Source organism: Uranotaenia lowii, chromosome 2, assembly GCF_029784155.1.
Source record: "Uranotaenia lowii strain MFRU-FL chromosome 2, ASM2978415v1, whole genome shotgun sequence".
In the NCBI taxonomy this organism is placed as follows: domain Eukaryota; kingdom Metazoa; phylum Arthropoda; class Insecta; order Diptera; family Culicidae; genus Uranotaenia; species Uranotaenia lowii.
This window is the reverse complement of record NC_073692.1, coordinates 402544980-402567361: the sequence shown is the minus strand read 5'-3', so window position 1 is coordinate 402567361 and position 22382 is coordinate 402544980. Positions and strand designations below refer to the sequence as shown.

At 33.2% G+C, this 22382-nt stretch overlaps 1 protein-coding gene across 8 annotated transcripts in view; it reads left to right on the top strand.

Annotated features, from left to right (window-relative positions):
* The window catches only part of LOC129744475 (msx2-interacting protein-like), a 523727-nt gene that overhangs the window by 263754 nt on the left and 237591 nt on the right, over window positions 1–22382 (top strand). The window contains exon 3 of one of the 8 annotated variants that reach the window (XM_055736999.1): window positions 22010–22069. The exons of the other annotated variants lie outside the window; for them this stretch is intronic. The gene's annotated coding sequence lies outside the window, so the exon portion shown is untranslated. The remainder of the gene's footprint in view (window positions 1–22009; window positions 22070–22382) is intronic. 8 annotated transcript variants of the gene reach the window in all.

Below are 22382 nucleotides of genomic sequence, written 5' to 3'. Positions count from 1 at the left end.
TTGGAAGTTCTTACACTTAATTTTTCAAATATTTATTGATTCTTTCAAACTCATAATTTTTTGAAGTATCCTCTCTCTTTTAAAGTGTACTCTAGTAAAGATTCGATTAGTCTTCTTTCACGGAAAGAAGTTTCACCCAGAAACCTACATCTATTTCCATCCGGTCGTCCCAATCGGGTGCTAATTGTTGCCATAAAAATAGGGGAGAGTGGGGTATCGTGGGCCATGGGGAAACGTGGACCACTTTTAATATTTCAGATGTGTGTTGAGATAAAAATCTCAAACCAACTGTCATCGTCGTCGCTTTGCGTGAGCATATATTCCTATATGTTTTAGACTGAAATACGCATCATATGCTTCTTTTATTTATCAAGCTAAAAAAAGTAAGAAAAATTTACTTACATAATTAGAAAAACATCCGCTAATTTCATCGATGGGGAACCTAAAGTGCATTACAAAAATATGCTCATACGCTCATAATCTTAGTTTTGTCATGATCTTTCACGTGGAAAAGGAATTTTTGATGAAACATCAATAAGTCACACAAACGCAACCAATTTGCAAATCATAGCTTGTGGGGAATCGTGGGCCACACATCCTAAATCACCTATATTTTTATGTTTTTATACACATTCAGAACTTAAAATACGTTTTTCCTATCTGTAAGTTTTTCATATGCCAAATGAAGAGTTATGAAAAATATTTTGTCCATCCTATATAAGAAATTTTGCCAAAACGTTCGCGAGCCAGGTTTTGGAATTTATGCGATCATACACAGCTCTCTTTTTTATTTCATCATCTGAAATCGCTTTAAAATAACGAAATGGATTAGGAAAACACAGTTTTGGGTCAACTCATAAACTTTGCATGTTATTTGGTCAATTTGGATTTGGTGGCCCACGATTCCCCACCATTTTTCAAAATCCAAAAAATATTGCTTTTTTTTAAACAGTTAGAATTTGGGGAAACTAACTTGTTTAAAATTTAAAAAAATACTTTATGATATCTTGAAAATGTAGAAAACCATACCATTTTTTATTTTCATTTTAGCTTTTATAATAGAGAAGTTATGGAACAACGAAAAAAAGTGGCCCATGATTCCCCACTCTCCCATACTTATTACCTCATAGCTGTATCATAAAGTTATTTTAAGCCGGCCGTTCGTCACTGTTCCGTATGGTTAGATAACGGAATGACCGCCTGCGCCTGAGGGGTTCTCGCTTTTTTTTTTGCTTTATGGTTCCTAGATTTCTCGGAAGCTTCTTTCTTTCTTGGCCCAGTCACCATATTTAGATAACCGCGTCGCGTAAACTCGTCCTCTGCCGCTTTGCGCAGGTTTTCTTGTTTTGATCCGCGTTTTCGTTTCTTGGCCGATGGCGGTGTAGCCGATTGCCTACAAAGTCTTGGAACAGGTTCTTCGTTGCCTTAGCCCAGGTATATGGTGAGTGATTAAGTGGACAAGTTTCTCTCCGTGATCAGGGTGATTCATTACAAGTATTGATTATATGATAGCCTTATCAATGCATAGTTTGTTCCAAGCCTGTGCATAATGTTGAATGAATATTTCAACTAATAATTCTTTAAGTCACTGTTGAACCCACTTATTTTTTTCCGTTCACAAGAAATCCGGTAGTCATTCAACTTTGGATACACTTTTCACGACAGGTCCATCAAAACCGATTCCATCAAGCCGGGAGCGCGAATTGGTCGAAACTTTAAATCTTCACACCGGTCGTTCGTCTTAAAGTAGTCAGTAATAGTATATCGTGAGATCTCTTCATTGCTGGAACATGATCAACTATGGCTAAATATCATGTAGGGAAATGCCTCCACGAATAGGTATTATGCCATTATGCGATAACGATCGCAGCGCGGAGATGAAGGTTTTTCACACTTTCCGTGGATCCGACAAGAAAGGCCATCTCTAGCAAGCGATCTCCGTATAAGAGAAAATGGGCTTTTAATTTACATTTAAATTGATTAGCGCCTTGTGTTTGAAGGAAAAAAAATAATTAAGGGGAACATTTTGTTTTGATTAAGCTGAGAGGGATCATTAGAGTTGTTCATTATTAGAAATGCTCATAGCAACAGGTCATTTGCTTCATTGAAATTGAATTCATTAATACTTAAAATTATCAGAATGATTAGTCAGTTCCTAATCTAACTTTTTCACTCATAAGAATTTTGCTATTTTCAAGTTAGAGATGATCTGTTTTTCTAGATTTTTTTTAAAAATAAATTCAATTAATAGGTATGCTGTTGGATGATATGAAGTTTGTGTAAATTTTGACCATACTGTTGTCATTAAGTTGGTATTGTAAACTGGGAAGAATAGTCCACTAAATTAGTAAAACTAATCAACTTAATTGTTGGCGAGATTAGGCTTGGTCATAAACAGTCGTAAACAGCATTGATGATAGGTCATTTTTGTCATTTTTGTCATTTTTGAAATTTTTAGCATTTTTAGCATTTTTGTCATTTTTGTCATTTTTGTCATTTTTGTCATTTTCGTCAAATTTGTCATTTTCGTCATTTTCGTCATTTTTGTCATTTTTGTCATTTTTGTCATTTTTGTCATTTTTGTCATTTTTGTCATTTTTGTCATTTTTGTCATTTTTGTCATTTTTGTCATTTTTGTCATTTTTGTCATTTTTGTCATTTTTGTCATTTTTGTCATTTTTGTCATTTTTGTCATTTTTGTCATTTTTGTCATTTTTGTCATTTTTGTCATTTTTGTCATTTTTGTCATTTTTGTCATTTTTGTCATTTTTGTCATTTTTGTCATTTTTGTCATTTTTGTCATTTTTGTCATTTTTGTCATTTTTGTCATTTTTGTCATTTTTGTCATTTTTGTCATTTTTGTCATTTTTGTCATTTTTGTCATTTTTGTCATTTTTGTCATTTTTGTCATTTTTGTCATTTTTGTCATTTTTGTCATTTTTGTCATTTTTGTCATTTTTGTCATTTTTGTCATTTTTGTCATTTTTGTCATTTTTGTCATTTTTGTCATTTTTGTCATTTTTGTCATTTTTGTCATTTTTGTCATTTTTGTCATTTTTGTCATTTTGTCATTTTTGTCATTTTTGTCATTTTTGTCATTTTTGTCATTTTTGTCATTTTTGTCATTTTTGTCATTTTTGTCATTTTTGTCATTTTTGTCATTTTTGTCATTTTTGTCATTTTTGTCATTTTTGTCATTTTTGTCATTTTTGTCATTTTGTCATTTTTGTCATTTTTGTCATTTTTGTCATTTTTGTCATTTTTGTCATTTTTGTCATTTTTGTCATTTTGTCATTTTTGTCATTTTTGTCATTTTTGTCATTTTTGTCATTTTTGTCATTTTTGTCATTTTTGTCATTTTTGTCATTTTTGTCATTTTTGTCATTTTTTGTCATTTTTGTCATTTTTGTCATTTTTGTCATTTTTGTCATTTTTGTCATTTTTGTCATTTTTGTCATTTTTGTCATTTTTGTCATTTTTGTCATTTTTGTCATTTTTGTCATTTTGTCATTTTTGTCATTTTTGTCATTTTTGTCATTTTTGTCATTTTTGTCATTTTTGTCATTTTTGTCATTTTTGTCATTTTTGTCATATTTGTCATATTTGTCATTTTTGTCATTTTTGTAATTTTTGTCATTTTTGTCATTTTTGTCATTTTTGTCATTTTTGTCATTTTTGTCATTTTTGTCATTTTTGTCATTATTGTCATTTTTGTCATTTTTGTCATTTTTGTCATTTTTGTCATTTTTGTCATTTTGTCATTTTTGTCATTTTTGTCATTTTTGTCATTTTTGTCATTTTTGTCATTTTTGTCATTTTTGTCATTTTTGTCATTTTTGTCATTTTTTGTCATTTTTGTCATTTTTGTCATTTTTGTCATTTTGTCATTTTTGTCATTTTTGTCATTTTTGTCATTTTTGTCATTTTTGTCATTTTTGTCATTTTTGTCATTTTTGTCATTTTTGTCATTTTTGTCATTTTTGTCATTTTTGTCATTTTTGTCATTTTTGTCATTTTTGTCATTTTTGTCATTTTTGTCATTTTTGTCATTTTTGTCATTTTTGTCATTTTTGTCATTTTTGTCATTTTTGTCATTTTTGTCATTTTTGTCATTTTTGTCATTTTTGTCATTTTTGTCATTTTTGTCATTTTTGTCATTTTTGTCATTTTTGTCATTTTTGTCATTTTTGTCATTTTTGTCATTTTTGTCATTTTTGTCATTTTTGTCATTTTGTCATTTTGTCATTTTTGTCATTTTTGTCATTTTTGTCATTTTTGTCATTTTTGTCATTTTTGTCATTTTTGTCATTTTTGTCATTTTTGTCATTTTTGTCATTTTTGTCATTTTTGTCATTTTTGTCATTTTTGTCATTTTGTCATTTTTGTCATTTTGTCATTTTTGTCATTTTGTCATTTTTGTCATTTTTGTCATTTTTGTCATTTTTTGTCATTTTTGTCATTTTTGTCATTTCATTTTGTCATTTTGTCATTTTTGTCATTTTTGTCATTTTTGTCATTTTTGTCATTTTTGTCATTTTTGTCATTTTTGTCATTTTTGTCATTTTTGTCATTTTTGTCATTTTTGTCATTTTGTCATTTTTGTCATTTTTGTCATTTTTGTCATTTTTGTCATTTTTGTCATTTTTGTCATTTTTGTCATTTTTGTCATTTTTGTCATTTTTGTCATTTTTGTCATTTTGTCATTTTTGTCATTTTTGTCATTTTTGTCATTTTTGTCATTTTTGTCATTTTTGTCATTTTTGTCATTTTGTCATTTTTGTCATTTTTGTCATTTTTGTCATTTTTGTCATTTTTGTCATTTTTGTCATTTTGTCATTTTTGTCATTTTTGTCATTTTTGTCATTTTTGTCATTTTTGTCATTTTTGTCATTTTTGTCATTTTTGTCATTTTTGTCATTTTTGTCATTCTTGTCATTTTTGTCATTTTTGTCATTTTTATCATTTTTATCATTTTTGTCATTTTTGTCATTTTTGTCATTTTTGTCATTTTTGTCATTTTTGTCATTTTTGTCATTTTTGTCATTTTTGTCATTTTTTGTCATTTTTGTCATTTTTGTCATTTTTGTCATTTTTGTCATTTTGTCATTTTTGTCATTTTTGTCATTTTTGTCATTTTTGTCATTTTTGTCATTTTTGTCATTTTTGTCATTTTTGTCATTTTTGTCATTTTTGTCATTTTTGTCATTTTGTCATTTTTGTCATTTTTGTCATTTTTGTCTTTTTTGTCTTTTTGTAATTTTTGTCTTTATTTTTTTTAAATTTGGTTTAAAATGAGAATTTTTGTTATTGCAATTGTCTATGATATTTTCTAACTAATTATTCATTTAAACTTGGATTCAAAATTTTTTTTACACTTTGTTTGAATCTAAATTTTCAGATTAAAATAAAATTTAATTTTGATTTTTTTTATTCTGAGTCGAAACTGGTTAGTTCAATTCTGTGTTTTAAACCAATCATTCGTAGTACAAAATTTAGGAATGTTCCATTTTCCATTAGTTGAAATAAAAATGGTCATTATTTTCATTTGGCAAAGAATAAAAATAAAAGGATTTCAATTTTTTGGCTTTGTGGCGATCGTATAAGTTATTATTTGTTTACTGACTCTGAGGGTAAATTTATTCATTGGAATTGAAAAATTGAATATAAAATCATTGCAACCATATCGATACAAAATTTTTCTTCATGTACATTTTTCAACCTATAATAAATCAAAATATATCAGTAATAGAGATTATTCAAAGAAAAACTTGAAATTTATTTAAAAAACATCATCATTATTTTCAAAGATTTCATATCTGTAAAATGTCGATTTTCTTATGCAGGGATGAATTTCATTTCTCGTTCACAAAATTCTATTACTCAAGCAGTTCAGCCTTTTCAATGAAACTAAAATTAATTCCTGAAGAAAAATATCAGTGTAGCTCGATTAATAAAGACGGTGTATGCATACCTAGAAACTATCAATGAAAACCCTCCCGGAGCGTCCGTTGACGACAGCCTGTCAAGCAAGGGAGCGGTAGAGAGATTCTTCCGGCCGATCAAATTCCAAAACTTAATGAGTTTTTGGGCTTCCTTCCGATGACTGGCTCACTGGCTAGCTTGGTTGCTTACTCGCTTGCGGTTCATAAATTTTAATGAGGAAATTTGAGCTGGCTCAGCTGAAGGACCTCAAGATGGATCGCCGCTTAATGATGAAGGCCCTTTGATAGGGGAAGGATCCTCAATATCGAGCACTAATCGATTTTGGGTTCGTTTGATGCATCTCAAGCAATTGAATCTCTAATGGGTTTCTGCTGAAATTGAAATTGATTCTTGTGAATCGAGTTATATCTTATATTTTCAATACCCTGGTTTATTACCGTAAACATTAAAAAGGGATAGTTGATGCCGCGAATCATCCTTTATTTTCACAGTTTCTTCTCTGTTTTCTTGCCAATTGAATAATCTTTAAAAATATTCATATCATCTTTAATAATTTCAATATTTCAAAAAAAAAAAAAATCCACAAAAACACTTTTTCAATCCACTAAATTATTGCTCGTTTAAAAATTAATAATCTGCTTATCACTGGATGAATCACGCCAGGATCTCAACCAACACTCGAAAAACTTCACAGCACTGTTGCTGCTGCTTAAAACCATCAATGGACATTACCGAAGACATAAGTTGAACATTGAAACTTAAATTACGACCCCAAAGCGTTCGCCATTATTGCTCGATGCTAAAACCCTACCGGGAGTCTCACTAAATATGCCCCATCAGGGTCAATCTGGTAGTGTCGTTAAAATTTTACGACACCTTCAGAACGAAATTGACACACGATAAGAGGAGGCAAGAGTGGAGAAGAAAGAAGCAAGGCAGCTTAAGATCCCGTGAAAAATTACCACCAATGCGTTTTATTGAGGAAGGTCTCGAAAACACTATGCTGTGTGGGGTGCACTTCATTTAAGTAAGATAATTTGTTTATGCGCGCGATTTTTATGGTGTCAATTTAGGGTCTCAATGCGATTTTTTGTGGCCACTATCCAGCTGCGTTCGGAAAGATTTTCAATAAACGGCTCAATGGACTCAGAGTTATGTTATGAATGACTTTGTCGCTTTTGTACGTTCGTTTTGAGGAAACTCGATGAGTTATCTACTTAATGTGTGCATTAATAAATTAGAATTTTCAGGCTCTATGCATGAGGACTTTTTCTGTCGATTAACGCTAAGAGCTGCAATATAATTAATTTCATAATCTTTCAAGGATGTAGAATTTATGTGAAGTTTGAAAGACTACACTGTATTTATGCTTTGACGATGAGATGAAAAGAGTAAGAAGATTATACAAATGACAATAGCAACAAGTGTAAAAAAAGCCTAAAATAATCACAATGATAAAAATATAAACAGCAAAAAAAGCAAATATTTCACAAAAATTAATATTTATATAGCAGTCAAACGTTTGCTTTTTATTTTGGAGGATCTTGAAAGTTGTTTGAATAAGGTTATAAATTGAATGCTAATAAGAGATTAGTACAGGATTCAGTTTTCAAATTTCACATTCAGTAAAACTTTTGGTTATTGAAATGTCGAAATATAGAAACAAGAAAGTTTTCGACGAGAGGAGTTTAAACCTTTTGTATCATAATGTAACAAATTATCAACATTTTATGTATGAAAAATGTTAAAATTGTGTTGTGTAATATTGATTACATCATTTCAAACTGTTAAATTTTTTTTATAAAAAAAATCATAATATAAGTGATTTTATTCATCCCTATCATGTTAGTTCAAAATTCATCTGGCTTCAATTTTCATCGATGTTGTTTTAGATCTCTTATTATTTCTAGTTGTTAACATAAGTGGTAAACTTTTTTAGTAATTTTTTTAGCATATACTAAAAATTTTGCTTTGATCCATCAAATCTTGAGATCGTCAGGATTTTACATTTAAACTTTTCTGCTTACTGATTCATCGGGTCTTCATCGACTCCTAAAATCGACAGGGTTTCATGCCATCAAGCTTTCAAGCAAATATAACAAAAAAAAATCTCTCACTAAATAGGACACATAAAACGCGCCTCCATGCGAGGAAAGTTCTTACTAAAGAAAATAAAGTAAAAATAAAGAGGCGCGATCTGATCCATTGGAAAAAAATACGTATATAGCAACCCTGCGGTCAAATCTGTGAGATGCCAGCAAAACTGTCACATTCGTTACACATTTCTTGCGTAACAGTTCATAAGGACGAGTCTTCCAAATGTAAACAAATCGAGCTAACGATTATTCTGTACGTGGTAAAGTGCATATAAGCGGTTTCATCTTAAAATGACTTAAGGCAATCAAAAAATTTATTGAAAGTATCTTATTGGATTAAACTATTTGTAGATGCCTTTTGTTTAGAACGTGAAGTTAAGCCTATTTGAAGTGGTTTTTTTTTCAATTTTCGTAAATTCAATGGACGTGTCATGTATCGTAAACCTTAAGTCATGATTTCGAACACGAAACAAAAACGTTCGATCAATTGGGCAAAACTTCCAGGCGAAACTTGCGTCAGAAACGAAGAAGGGCAAAACTCACCAATTTATAGAATTAGTTAAAATATGTTGAATTCTTGGATAAGCAAAAAAAAGTGGAAAAACGGAAAACTTAAATGTTGATGCTGAATACTGTTTGGAAATCATATTCGAGTTACATTACATTTTGCTACACATGACTAATCAAAAATGTGTCAAAATGTTCCAATTTAAATATGTGCAGTCTAGCCTGAACTTGTCCTATTTGGACATCTTGATCACGAACTGTCACCTAGTTTTATCACGATTTTAAAGTCAAGAACAGCGTGCCTATGTCTTCAAACATGCAAAGCAAGCTTAAAGGGTTAAACGGTCAAAATTTGGTCAATATCAACTTGACGTATTTCTTTCAATTTTGTATTTAAAAAACCTGAACACCCCTCAGAATGGGGGTAGGCTTACTAGCGGCACGTTATCCAAACATACGGGAAAATTGTGAAGGTGTATGTGTGTCGAATGTTGCTCCTATTTTGATTTTAGAATTCACTCTACAGTTGTCAAAATGCCGTCCAAGAAAGAAGAGCAGCGTATCAAAATTTTGCTCGCGCATCGCGACAATCCGAGCTACTCGCACGCAAAGCTGGCAAAATCGCTAAAAGTTTCCAAATCAACCGTAACAAATGTAATTAAAGTGTTTTGGGAACGTTTGTCGACAGCCAGGAAGTCTGGATCGAGGGGAAATCGAAAACCGGAAGCCGTTGAGACGACAAAGAGAGTTGCCGGTAGTTTCAAGCGAAACCCTTACCTCTCTCTCCGAGATGCCGCAAATAAGCTAGGTGTATCGTCTACAACCGTGCTTCGAGCCAAAAAACGAGCCGGACTATTGACGTACAAGAAGGTAGTGACTCCAAATCACGATGATAAACAAAATACGATGGCCAAAGCGCGATCCCGGAGGCTGTACACGACGATGCTGACGAAGTTTGACTGCGTGGTAATGGACGACGAAACCTACGTCAAAGCCGACTACAAGCAGCTTCCGGGACAGGAGTTTTATACGGCAAAAGGAAGGGGAAAGGTAGCAGATATTTTCAAGCACATGAAACTGTCAAAGTTCGCGAAGAAATATCTGGTTTGGCAAGCCATCTGTACCTGTAGCTTGAAAAGCAGCATTTTCATAGCTTTCGGGACTGTCAACCAAGAAATTTACGTGAAAGAGTGTTTGTAGAAACGTTTGCTGCCTTTCCTGAAGAAACACGGTTGTTCCGTACTGTTTTGGCCGGATTTGGCATTTTGCCATTACGGTAAAAAGGCCATGGAGTGGTACGCCGCCAACAACGTGCAGGTGGTTCCCAAGGACAAGAACCCTCCCAACACGCCAGAGCTCCGCCCAATTGAGAAATACTGGGCTATTGTCAAGCGGAACCTAAAGAAGACCAAAAAAACTGCTAAGGACGAGCAGCAGTTCTAGGCAAACTGCCTTTCTGCGGCGAAGAAGGTGGACAAGGTGGCTGTACAAATTCTGATGGCAGGGGTTAAGCGTAAGGCCCGGCTATTCGGATTTGGAAAAGTGGAAGCCTAACTGAATATTTTTCCTGAATTTTATACTACAGATTTCATGTCAGCAGATTGTAAGTTCAGAAGAACTTGTGGGCTTAAGATATTTCGGATTTTAAATCATAGAGCTTGAATTATTTCAGATCATCATGAATTTAGGTCATTTAAATCGGTTGATATTGAAAAGGTTTAAACTTGGGGTGTAAAAGCCTTAAAGTTAATTGAGATCATTAGGGTCTAAATAAGGTCTTCCGGAAGCTTTTAAGTCATTAGATAATCTGTTCATAGATTGTCATAAGCCCTCAAGTCTTAAAGTCGTCTGTTCATAAGGTAAGGAACCTATGTTTATCAAACTTTAAAGATTTTCGGTTTACAAAGTCCTTAGGTACGGAATTGGAGTCTTAAAGCTTTCAAGTCTTCAGGTTATCAGCGTGTCTTTGGAGGTTCTCTTTGATTTTATCAGTGTGGTCATCAAGTTTTCGAGCCGATCGGTATTGAGATCGTCGGAACTTCATTACGTCCAAATTTTAAAGTCTCACCATTGAATAGCCAGGAATTAAAGTGTTGAAGGTGTAAAAGGCTTTTGAGTTGACAGGTCTCGAAATTGTTCGAATTTCAGGATGTTTGCTCGTTAGAAGTTTTATGCATCTTACTCGTAGTCTAATTTAGCTCAAATTATAAACTCACAATGTACAAATGAAGCTACTCAATGACTTATAAACTTGAGATTTCGGTACGATAGGTGCATTCTTAAGCTTATTTCTTGTCAATTAATGTTTCGAAATTTCTTTCACGATGCTTCTGGAAAAACACGTAAACTATGGAAGATTCAAACTGTCAACCAGATATATCAAAACCCTTTCTTAAGTTACGATTTTATTTTTATAAGAAATCGCATGACTAACCACACAATCCAAATGACTCGATTTTTTTTTAAAGTTATGCACTGCAGGCTATAATTAATCCTAGGCCTAGTACAAGATCTCATGTCGAATTTTGGGCCAGATCGAATCACGGGAAGGAGTCGCTCAATAAGCCTGAAGTTTGTATAGGATTTCGAGTCATTTTGTTCGGGAGGAGCATGAAAAATCAGTTTTTTTTATCAATAACTGTTGTCCCCTTTGTCCAATTTCTTTTAAAATAGTTAGCCCATAATTGCAGCTGAATAACTTTTTTATCTCAACTCTAATTGAAATACAGTCTTGGGAAGAAATATTTGTCATAATTGAGGCTTTATGAAAAATCGTATTCAAAGGAAATAGGTCAAAGGGGACAAAAGTTGTTGATCAAAAACTGATTTTTCATGTTTCTCAAAACTTCTAAAAAATCCATAGAAACTTCAGGCTCGTTGAACGATTCCTTCCCGGGATTTGATCCGGCCCAAATTTGGCATGATATCTTGTACTAGGCTTAGAATCAATTTCAGCCGGCAGCGCATATTATTTCACAATCTTGAAATTTCCCATACCAATTTGGGGCAGACTAGATCGATAATACAAACGTCATTAAAAACATCGTTATTTAGCAGAGAGTTTTCCAGTTAATATTAAAAGAAACTTATACAAGTATAAGGGTATATACGGACGATAGTATTGGCGAAAAATTGTCCTCAGCCATAACCTCAAATTTTGAGTTGCTGGCGGCCTCACCAGTGATGCTAGGTGCGTAACTAAAATCAGTATTACGGGGCGTCACCAAATGGATGAAGATAAGCCATCTTGTGCTAATGAATTTTCAAGGTGAATTCAAACATCTGAAATATATTTTAATGTAAGCTGGGTAAATTAAAAAAGAGTTGTTTCTAACTTCTAAACGAATGCAAAATCATTCACTGTTACTCAAATTAATGAAAACCCCGTCTATGTTGCCTTATTTCGTCCAGATAAATGATGCGTTTAATTTCACATTCGAATAGAAATCAAGGGAAAAGTTGCAAATTCTCAGCACTCATGAAAAGGGTTTTCAATAACAATGCAATTAACAAAAAAAAATTATTTTCCAAATATCAATGCACTTGACACCCCTGAACACCCAAAAAAATCAAAACACGAACATCTGTGTATCGCTTTTGGACAGGGTGAATTTCTCGATATTTGTACTGGAAATTGCGTTCATCATGCGCCCTTCTCAAAAATCGATTCTGTTCTACCATGGTTTGAGGTTAGGGCTGAGGCCTCCTGCTAAGGTAGTGTTCGTGTAGAACTGTCAATATATCTTAATAGGGTTTAAAAAAATTCTATTTAGAACCAATTTCAGACAACTTATATCGTAGCAGGCAAATTCCTAGTATAGACCCCGTTCGATTTTGGCAACATGCCCGTACATTTTGTGTTGCCAAAATCGAATGTTTTGCGTTTTTGTTATTTTTATAAAATAACTATGATTATTATCAAAAACGTTGTTTTCAGTAAATTTTTGACCATTTGTAGTAATTTTTAATTTTTTTCATCATGTTTTTGATGCATTTTGTACTTTTCTTGTTTTGTTTAAAATATTTGTTTTCTTCTGTCATCATGCTTCCGAAAATCAATCATTTTCACTGAGCCATGCTTGACTACATTCAGAGCCAAAAAATCAAAGCAGTCAAATTTTCCTTCTTCAACCAAATCATACAAACAATCATGCATGACAACGACGCTTCTGTATTTGAAACACTTTTGCGATACATGATGAGGTAAAAAAGGACGCAGACTATCAGCAACGAGCGTCTCGATGCTGATTTCTTTCCCCTAACGACTTTCAACCTTTAGGATCATAACTGATATGTATCAGTTCTGAGCGATCTATGTAGGCTATCAGATGATTTTTTATTTTTCGTTTTGCCTAGAAGGACAAAATCATGACTAGGTAACCGCAATGAACTGTCCAGCATGTGCTACAGCTTTTTTGAACATGTGGTCCTGGTATTTATTCAGATTTTTCCTTTTGAAACATTAATGATCGTCTATCAATAACGAGCATTATCAACAATGATGCGAGGATAGACGTTCGGGAATGATTGAGGGAGCGACGTTCAAAATGTATCACCAAGTATGTCGATCACCGTCGATTAGCCACGTGACGAATAGCAACGGTAGCCTCCGGTGGGGCATGGTATATCTTCTTGTATCGAGTTAGTGTTGATTTTCGACATATATTCAATGGGTACTTTTACCACGTGCGTATCACAGCACTCGGAGGTAGCATCATTCTAGCTAGAAACCATTCCTGCTTGCTTTTCTTGAGCGATTTTCCGACCACTGTCTGTCATATTTGCTGTTTTTGTCATTCTTCATCATTTTTCAGTTGATTTTTGTCATATTCAGTCTTTAACTTGAATTTGTTTTTTAACTTTTTGAATTTTTCATCTTTTTGTCATTTTTGAGTTCTTTATACATTTTTTAAAAATCTTTGGTTTTTATTGTTGAATATTATCACCATTTAAGAGCATAAAAACGTATTTATGAATTTTGTCTGAATTAAATTGGTCCTGTTATAACGAAAACTAAAAGGTAATGTTGTTTCTAAAAAACGTTCGATTTTGCACATGTGCCAAAATCGGATGTTGCCAAAATCGAATGTTGCCAAAAACGAACGGGATCTGTATTTGTGAAGTGGTTTCCAAAATACTTTTATCAAAATGATATTTTGTAATCGAACTGCAGAATAAATTGATTGTTTTAAGTTCAGCTGAAGATTCCGAAAACGTGATAAAAGTTTTTTTTTAATATGTTCATGCCACAGATAACGCTTCAAATTAAAAAAGCGACTTCCAGATTTGCACTGGATCGTTTCGTTAAAAGCATTTTGTTTTTAAATCATCTTCGGCAGCCTAGAGTAGGATGATTACTAGCAATAATACATAGTTTAAAGGCACTGTAAATAAACTAAAAAAAAGTAAAAAAAAATCTAACAGTTTGTTATTTTTGTTTTTTGAAGAATGCTTTAAAGATATTTTTTAAAGATTAATTAACATTTTTATAAAGATGGACGATAGACGTGAGCAAGTATTAACGCTTCTGAAAGGTGTTTTGGCAGCCAACTTATGTTCCGTTTAGGCAATTTCAACAAATCAAAGTTAAATTAAATTAAATGTTTTGAAATAATTTTATAAAGGTTTAGACTATATAAATATCTTCAAAACTTTTAACAAACTAAACCTGAAAAGCATTAAAAAAATGTTCTTATCAAGCTCCAACGTTTGCTAATGAATACTTTAGGACTGCAAATTATTGCTTAGATTTAGCACTTCAATATTCAGTAACAGCAGTTAAATGGCTATAGCTGTAGATTATGTCGGTTTGGGATTAGTTTAGAATCCCTTTGAAGTTTTGGCTCAAAACTAAATCATGATCTTTTGCATAATTTCTCCTAATGTTTACATGAGTAAACTTAAACTTTTATGTTTTTAGGTATGAGGAAATTTAATATTTTATCCTGAAAAATTCACAAGGTTTCTCTTTTAACTCTGAATTCGGGTCGTCTTATCGATTTTTTGCTGATTCATAAATTCTCTAAATGAAATTTTCGGTTGAACATATTAGTTGAAAACAGTAACTTAAATAGTATCTCTTCAGATAACCGACTGAAGAACTTGGCGAATTCAGTCATAGGAGTTTTATCTCAAACTTCAGTGTTGTGGGTTTGATTGAGTCGTAAACACTCCTCGTTGTTCCATATTGAACGGGAGTATAGCATAATCTTGAGAGTGAACACCCAATTGATCTGAAATTTTTCATAAAAAGTTCTGGTTAGCTAAGAAACGATTTTAGTTTCCAAAATTTTGATTCCGGAAAAAAACCTATTTTTTGGACCACTCTAATATACATACGAAATATATCCAAACTTCAACAAACATGCATAATATTTGATCCTTTGATCTGTTCTGTGGGTGTTATTGTAATTATGAGTATATTTGTAAAGTTCATAAGGCCCTAACCCAAAAATTCTGAACATCTGAACAACACGTACCCAACATGACATGCGATTGTCACTCCTCTTCTGCCAACTGGGTTAACACGTTCAAGGACCACAATTTGTTGCAAATCATTTTCAGCTTAGCTCAGCTCGACATCGCGCACTCGCTGTTCTCATACGCAAATCGATTAATCGTTTCTACCAACGCAGCTTCAAGCCATTCTATCATTGCACCTTTGGAGCTCCGTTTTGATCTATGAAGTACCAACCAACATCATCCGACCCCAAGTAACACAGATTATGCCAACTAGCATTAGGAAGTTTTATCATGGTTTAATTATGGCATTTTTTTGTGCAGCTCGCTTTATGGCGGTTTTATTATGGTCATGCAGAATGCTTATAATTTTTTTTCGACCATATGTTTTCAGATGGTTTTGAAAACGCTAATAAAACTTTTATTAAACATGCTGTTTTAGTTATTTTGAAAGAGTTGTGAATGCTTTTTTTAAACTATAATAAAACACAAACCTAGAAGTTTGCTCCAAACTTTTTTTTGCATGTTTTATAATAGCACTCAGTGCATGATTATTAAACCGCCATAAAACTTAGTGACAGTTCTCGATCAAGATGTCAAAACAGGACACGCTCAGATTAGATAGCACATATTTGAATTGGAACTCCCATTTTTACACATTTTTGGTAAGTTATGCGTGTTGGTTTTGAGTTAAAATTAAAAAAATACATCTTTGAAAACTTGAAATCACCGAAAGTGGTATGAATATCTTTACAATATGAGTATTGAGTGAAAGAGTAGGAAAAAAATTGTTGCTTGACGCCATCATTAATTCAAGATGGCGGCTTCCGCTTTTATTTTCAAAGCTGTAAATTACTGAAAATATCGTGAAACCTTCACAATATGGTTATTAGGTGAAAGTAATAAGAGAGTAGAATAAGAGTAGAAGTCAAATTTCGTTGCCCGTCGCCATCTTAAATCCAAGATGGCGGCTACCACTCAACTTGAAAATCTGTAAATGACTGAAAATCGCATTAAACCTATATTATAGGGGTATAAGTTGAAAGAAATTAACCGGTAGAAGTTGAATTTCGCTATCTGACGCCATCTTGAAATCCAAGATGGCGGCTTCCGCTAAACTTTAAAATGTAGTAAATGACTTAAAATGACATGAAACCCAGGTGGTAGTGGGTGGAAGGGCTTATCGAGTAGAAGTCGAATATTGCTATCTTACGCCATCTTGAAATCCAAGATGGCAGCTTTCTATAAACTTTAAAAATGCTCTAAATCATTGAATATCGCATGAAACCTCCAAAATATGGGTGTTTGTCAATTGGGATAAGCTATAAAAAGTTTTTTTTTGCATTCTGACGCTATCTTGAAATCCAAGATGGTGGCTTCAGCTGAACTTAAAAATACTGTAAATGAATGAAAATAGCATGAAACTCCAAAATATTTTGTATTGGGTGCTAAGGCTAAATGATAGAAGTCAAATATCTGTTTTCGCGTTTCTCTGAAAATCTGTAAGTGACTGAAAATCCCACAAAAACCACCACAATACAGACCCCGTTCGTTTTTGGCAACATTCGATTTTGACAACATCGAATTTGGCACATGTGCCTAAATCAGACGGTTAACAGAAACAACATAACCCTATAGTTTTCGCAAGAATAAGACCAATACAATTTAAACATAATAGCATGATAGGAATAATAGAATTACATAAATGGCAAAAAAAAAACAAAAACTATAAACAAAACAAGAAAAGTGCTAAATGCATTAGAAACATAATGAAAAAATAATAAAAGTGATTTAAAATGATCTAAATTGTCTTGAAATAGTAGTTTTAATGTAGTATTACGTGAAAAAAGTAGTATTCAAGCGATTTTCATTGATTAACAGTATTTTAAATTCAGTGGAAGCTGCCATCTTGGATTTCAAGATGGTGTCGGATAGAAAAAAAATCGACTTCTAGTTTAGCCCTTTCACCCAATACCCGTATAGTGGTGGTTTAATGCGACTTTTTGTCAGCATTAAGCATTAAAAGTTGAGCGGATGCCGCCATCTTGGATTTCAAGATGGCGTCTGATAGCAAAATTCAACTTCTACTCGTTAAGCCCTTTCACCCGATACCCATTTTGTTGGGGTTTCATGCGATTTCAAGTCATTTACACCATTTCAAAGTTCAGCGGAAGCCGCCATCTTGGATTTCAAGATGGCGTCAGACAACGAAATTTGACTTCAACTCATGATTTATTCCACGGGTCATTCAAAACCAATCCCTTTTCATTCAAAAAGTCTGTCCTCATTTACTGTACTAATGATTAACAACTCAGAAATGAGGAACTCAACCTTAGCGTGTAATTCGTTGGCTTCCGAGAGAAACGTCAAATCGTAGCTTTTTTTGGGGTCATCATTAAACCATAATAAAACTATGAATTGACTCACGCCATGTTGGTTGCAAAATCGAAGGGCACAAAATGACGCCATGTTGATGGATTCACAATGCAAGCATTGGAAAAATTTTTTTCAGGCCTTTTTCCATCAATTCCATCATGATTGACCATCAGATTTGACGAGGCGCATTTATTTTAAGATACTATTTCATATACATTTTACCTAAAATCTTGACTGGCAGTAGAAAAGAAGCTCAATATATGGTTAAAACATTGGTTTTTTTAGCTATTAATTTTACCAGATCATATCTGAATAATGCAATCATCATTCATCAACCATTATGGTTGCTGGGAAAAATAAAAAAAAACTCCGAGAACTGACAGAACCGAAAAAACAAAAATTTCTAACATGTTTTATAATAGCTTTTTAAAAGCTTTGGTGACCAACATTGATGACCAACAATTATATGTCTTGATGACGTTTCTAGGGTAGGGCCAAATAGCCTGATTTTGGCTTTATTAGAGTCCAGGTGATGTTATAGAATGCGCTTTAGCTTTTTATGAAGATTAATGCGATAGTCCAAACGATATTTTGCTGACCATAATAAAGCTAAAATTGTTACTTGGGACGTCTCTGTTATTATTGTAACGATGCTAAATAATCACGCCTTTTTATTTCTCTCTCTTTGCAGGTAATTTATAACACAGCTTGAGGGATCTCTCGGTTGTCCTAGAAATTTTTCACCTCATGCCGTTATGCTGCGGTTCAACTAAGTAAGTAAGTATCGGAAATTCCTGCCACTAGATCGAAGCCTTATTCTAGTACTAGAGCCATATTAAAAAGGGATTTACATTGCTGATTAATGATAGACCAACAGCGTTTCAGCCCGAAATAACAGTCTTCAAAGGGTAGCAATTAAAGCGTGTAAGTTTAATTGTTCCGCACGCCGAAAATGAATGACTTGTTTAATCTGCTTGTTAGACGACTTATTATAATAATTTAATATCCTAGCCGGGTCGCTCTCACCGGCTGAAAAAGCGTAGTGCGTACCCCTCCTAGCTGCAAATTTTCAAATGCACCCATAAAAAGTTGCAGTAACACGAGAGATGTATAAAGGGTTGGGGACAAGATTCGAGCTAATTCGATTTTAGCCATGCTGTTAAGTTGTGAGGTGTTCATGCCTGTCTCAATTATGGCTGGTGCCGAACCTTATTTTGTTCATTTACATTTATTCTAGAATTGAGGAAAAGTATTGCAATTTTTCTATCCAAATTCTCGATCAATTTCTAATATCATTGAACACACCTTTTATCAGTTCGAAAAACTTCGTTCCAAAAAAGTCAAGATTTTCTCAAGACACCAAACAACACTACGCAGTGGATTACTCCAGGACACCTATCCATAAGTTAGTGCTGTTGGTGTTTTGTTTTTAATTTTCATCACTTTCAACTCAGGGCGGCAGTCATAAATCCTGTTCAAATGAGGAAATGCAAATTATCACATTAAAGGTAGGCCCATACATTTGATGCATATGCTGGGCTTGGTCGGGTGCGGTGCTTGATCTCACAACATGGTCCTATAACACTACATTGCGCTTTAGTAGATCGCCATGGTCTCTAATGGGTGATAAATATTTCTGTAAACACACCTTGGCGACATTGACGGGCTGCTATGATGACTTATATCGGTACATACTTTTTTTGCTCGTGATCATGCTTTAGAACTTGCTATTTGAATCTGATAATTGAAACCTTAATTTCTATTGATTCAAATTTCAAGCAATTTTTATTTTACTGTTTCCGAGTTAATAGGCGATGGAATCGAATAGTTATTCTTTCTCTAATTAAGAAAAACCCGTAAGATCTGTCAAAAGTTGGGTGAAATTTTAGCTGCATCCCACTTGCACTAATGCAAAACCATCACCAAATTTCGGCAGCGCCCCCATCGCCTATTGCTGATCAGAGTTTTGGGTATAGTTTCGTGCATTTGAACACAGATTAAACATTCAATTATACATTTCTGCTAAGAATGTTAAACTAGTGATTGAAATAAGAACTTAAAAAAAGTACTAGGTTTTTCAATTATTCTTTCATTACTTTGAACTAATTCCTTAAGCTTAAGGCAGAAACACAATACAGCGTCGGTCGTCGCGTCACGTCAGCGGTCAACGCTGTCGATAAGTACTAAAACGCGGACGCGACGCACCCGACGATTTTTGCATCACAATTCAGCGTCAAGAGACATCTTAGATGTCTCTTGACGCTGAATTGTGATGCAAAAATCGTCGGATGCGTCGCGTCCGCGTTTTAGTACTTATCGACAGCGTTGACCGCTGACGTGACGCGACGACCGACGCTGTATTGTGTTTCTGCCTTTACTCTTATCGTATGTGGACAGTTTTGAAGCTCCTGAGATGGGGTACGATGACTTTTAAAAGTTATGGGAGACGCCGATCGTGGCCTAAAGGACAGCATCAAGTCTTCTAAGATTGATTCTCGGTCACGACATACATAGAACTCTTTGTGTGGGCTGGTAGTTGCATTTATATGATTCTTGCCATAATATTTTAAGCCCGAATCAATTTTCGTTATTCATAAACGATCTCTTCTTGGTTCAGAAGTTTACTCAGGTAATCTTTTTGCTGATGATGTTCAGATATGCGTAAGTACTGATGGTTGTTCTTCCTGACAGCAGTTATGAGCTCAAATGAACCACAAACTTTTAAAAAATTGACGCTGTGAGTGGGCTGTTGATAACCTTCTGCCTTTATATTCAGAAAAAAACAAAAGCACTTTTCATCAACAAGTCAACTCTTCTGTTTAAACTTCCAAACTTTAATATGATGGAAATGAAACTCTAAGATCTTATCTAAGATATCTTCTTGTACCGCTACGTTGTTCTCGAGCAGGACGTTTTGTGATTCCCCCACAAAATTCTGTTTACTATAGCAAATCGTTTTTCGTGAGAGGTTTCGTTAACTAGAACGTTTTTTTTTCCATGTAAAATCTATTAGATCTAGGTTAGAATTCAAAAGAGATTCATTTGCAGGACGTGCAAATTAAGATCGACATACTCTTTAAAAAACGAACTAACGAAAATTTTGTTAGGGATACACATCAGGATAACACATTTAAACAATTTATAAGACTGTACCTTACGTTACAAAATGGCAATAAATAAATAATTAAAAATAATTTATAAATATCATTGATAGAAGTATGCCTAGTGTGAAGTACATAAAATCTCTACAAAGGAACATTAAGTTTCATTAGGGGCCTATATATTCCAAGTATCACAGGTTAATCGAACTAGCATTAGGAAGTTTAATTATGATTTAATTATGGCATTTTTTGTGCAGCTCGTTTTATGACGGTTTAATCAAATTAACAATAATAAAAGTCAAATCATGATAAGAAATCCTAACGAAACACAAGAAGCACCGAAGTTTATGATATTAAATAATAAAAGGTTTGAAGTGTGTAAATCTATTAAATATCTAGGTGTCACGCTTACCAGCAGCTTGAATAGGCCAGAAACTGTTAGACAACGTTGTGTAAATGTTTTTAAAATTGCGAAAATGATAGTAAATTTCTGCAAAAAGTTTAACCCCCCTCTAGAAATAGGATTACTAATATACAAAACTGTGATAGCTCCCTCGATGATATACGGTACAAAAGCTTCAACATTAACGAAGCGCAGCAGAAAGCAAATGGACAAATATGAGAAAATTTTCTTAAAAGAAATTTGGACTTATTGTAGAAAAGGTTCCAACGATAAATTTAAGGTCCGAAAGCTTTTAAGGGGTAAATCTATTAATAGAAGAGTTAGGGCAGCTCGACTGAAATACTTTGGGCATATTATGCGAAGAGATGAAAAACACCCATTAAGAATGGCGAAAAATCTGTTTTTTATAAAAGAAAAAAAGGGAGGCCTAGCTTCACATGGAACGATTCCTTGAAACAAGACATGTTGAAATATAGGTTAACGATAAACGAATGGGAAGAGTTAAGTTCGGATAGGGATTCATTTAAGAAAAAGGTAGATGAAATTTTTGATAATGCTGATAGTGAATTCTTGGAGGGGGGGGAAGAAGAATAATGTATTTAGAAATCATTTGTTGTAAGTTTTTATAGTGAACGTATTGTTTGTTTATTCAAGAGCTGTTATATTTTGATATTAGTTTTTTCAATCTTCCGTTTTTTTTTTTTATTTTATAATTGTAATTTTTTTTTTATTATTTTTTTTTTCATTATTTTTTATTTTTATTAATTTTTTTTTTTTGTATGTTTATATATATATTTTTGTGTATTTGTTTTTTTTGCGATTATATTATTTTTTTTATTATAATATTTTATTGTTATTTTAAGTGTTTATTTTTTTTTCTAAATATATTTCATAAATATAATAAAGAGGTGTAAAGAATTTGATCCGAATATTAATTTAAATTTTGGATACTGTCATTTAGTTTGAGAAAATATGTTTTTTTTTTTTTAGTGGTTTACAATTATTCAATTCTCGAAGAAATGTATGAATACCATAACTTAGTGATGGTGAAAAAAAAAAAATTTTTTTTTCTTTGTTTTTGTTTTTGTTTTTTGGCAATTTAATTGTATTGTTTTCTTTTCCAGTTCCAATTACTCTGGGGCAGTAGTAGTCGTGAATCCATGTTTGGGGATAAGTACGTTGAGGTAAGGAAGGTGCAGTTGATTACAAGGTAAGGTGAACATAAATTTACCATTTTTATTATACATTCAAAATAGCTTAACTCTATTATGGGGTTTAGTGGGGGGATTGGACAGGACATCAAACGATCGGAAGACTGATATACAATGGATTGTGGGTTCAAGCCAGCCGGAGTATCTCGGCAAATTTGGAATCATGAGTAGGTTACTTAGGTACCTTTTCAGGATTCTTCATTTGCTTCGAACAGTTTGAAGGGAGTAAGATGAGTCAAAACTGTCCCAAGCCAGTGGTAACGGACCCCTTGGTTGTGCTGCAATT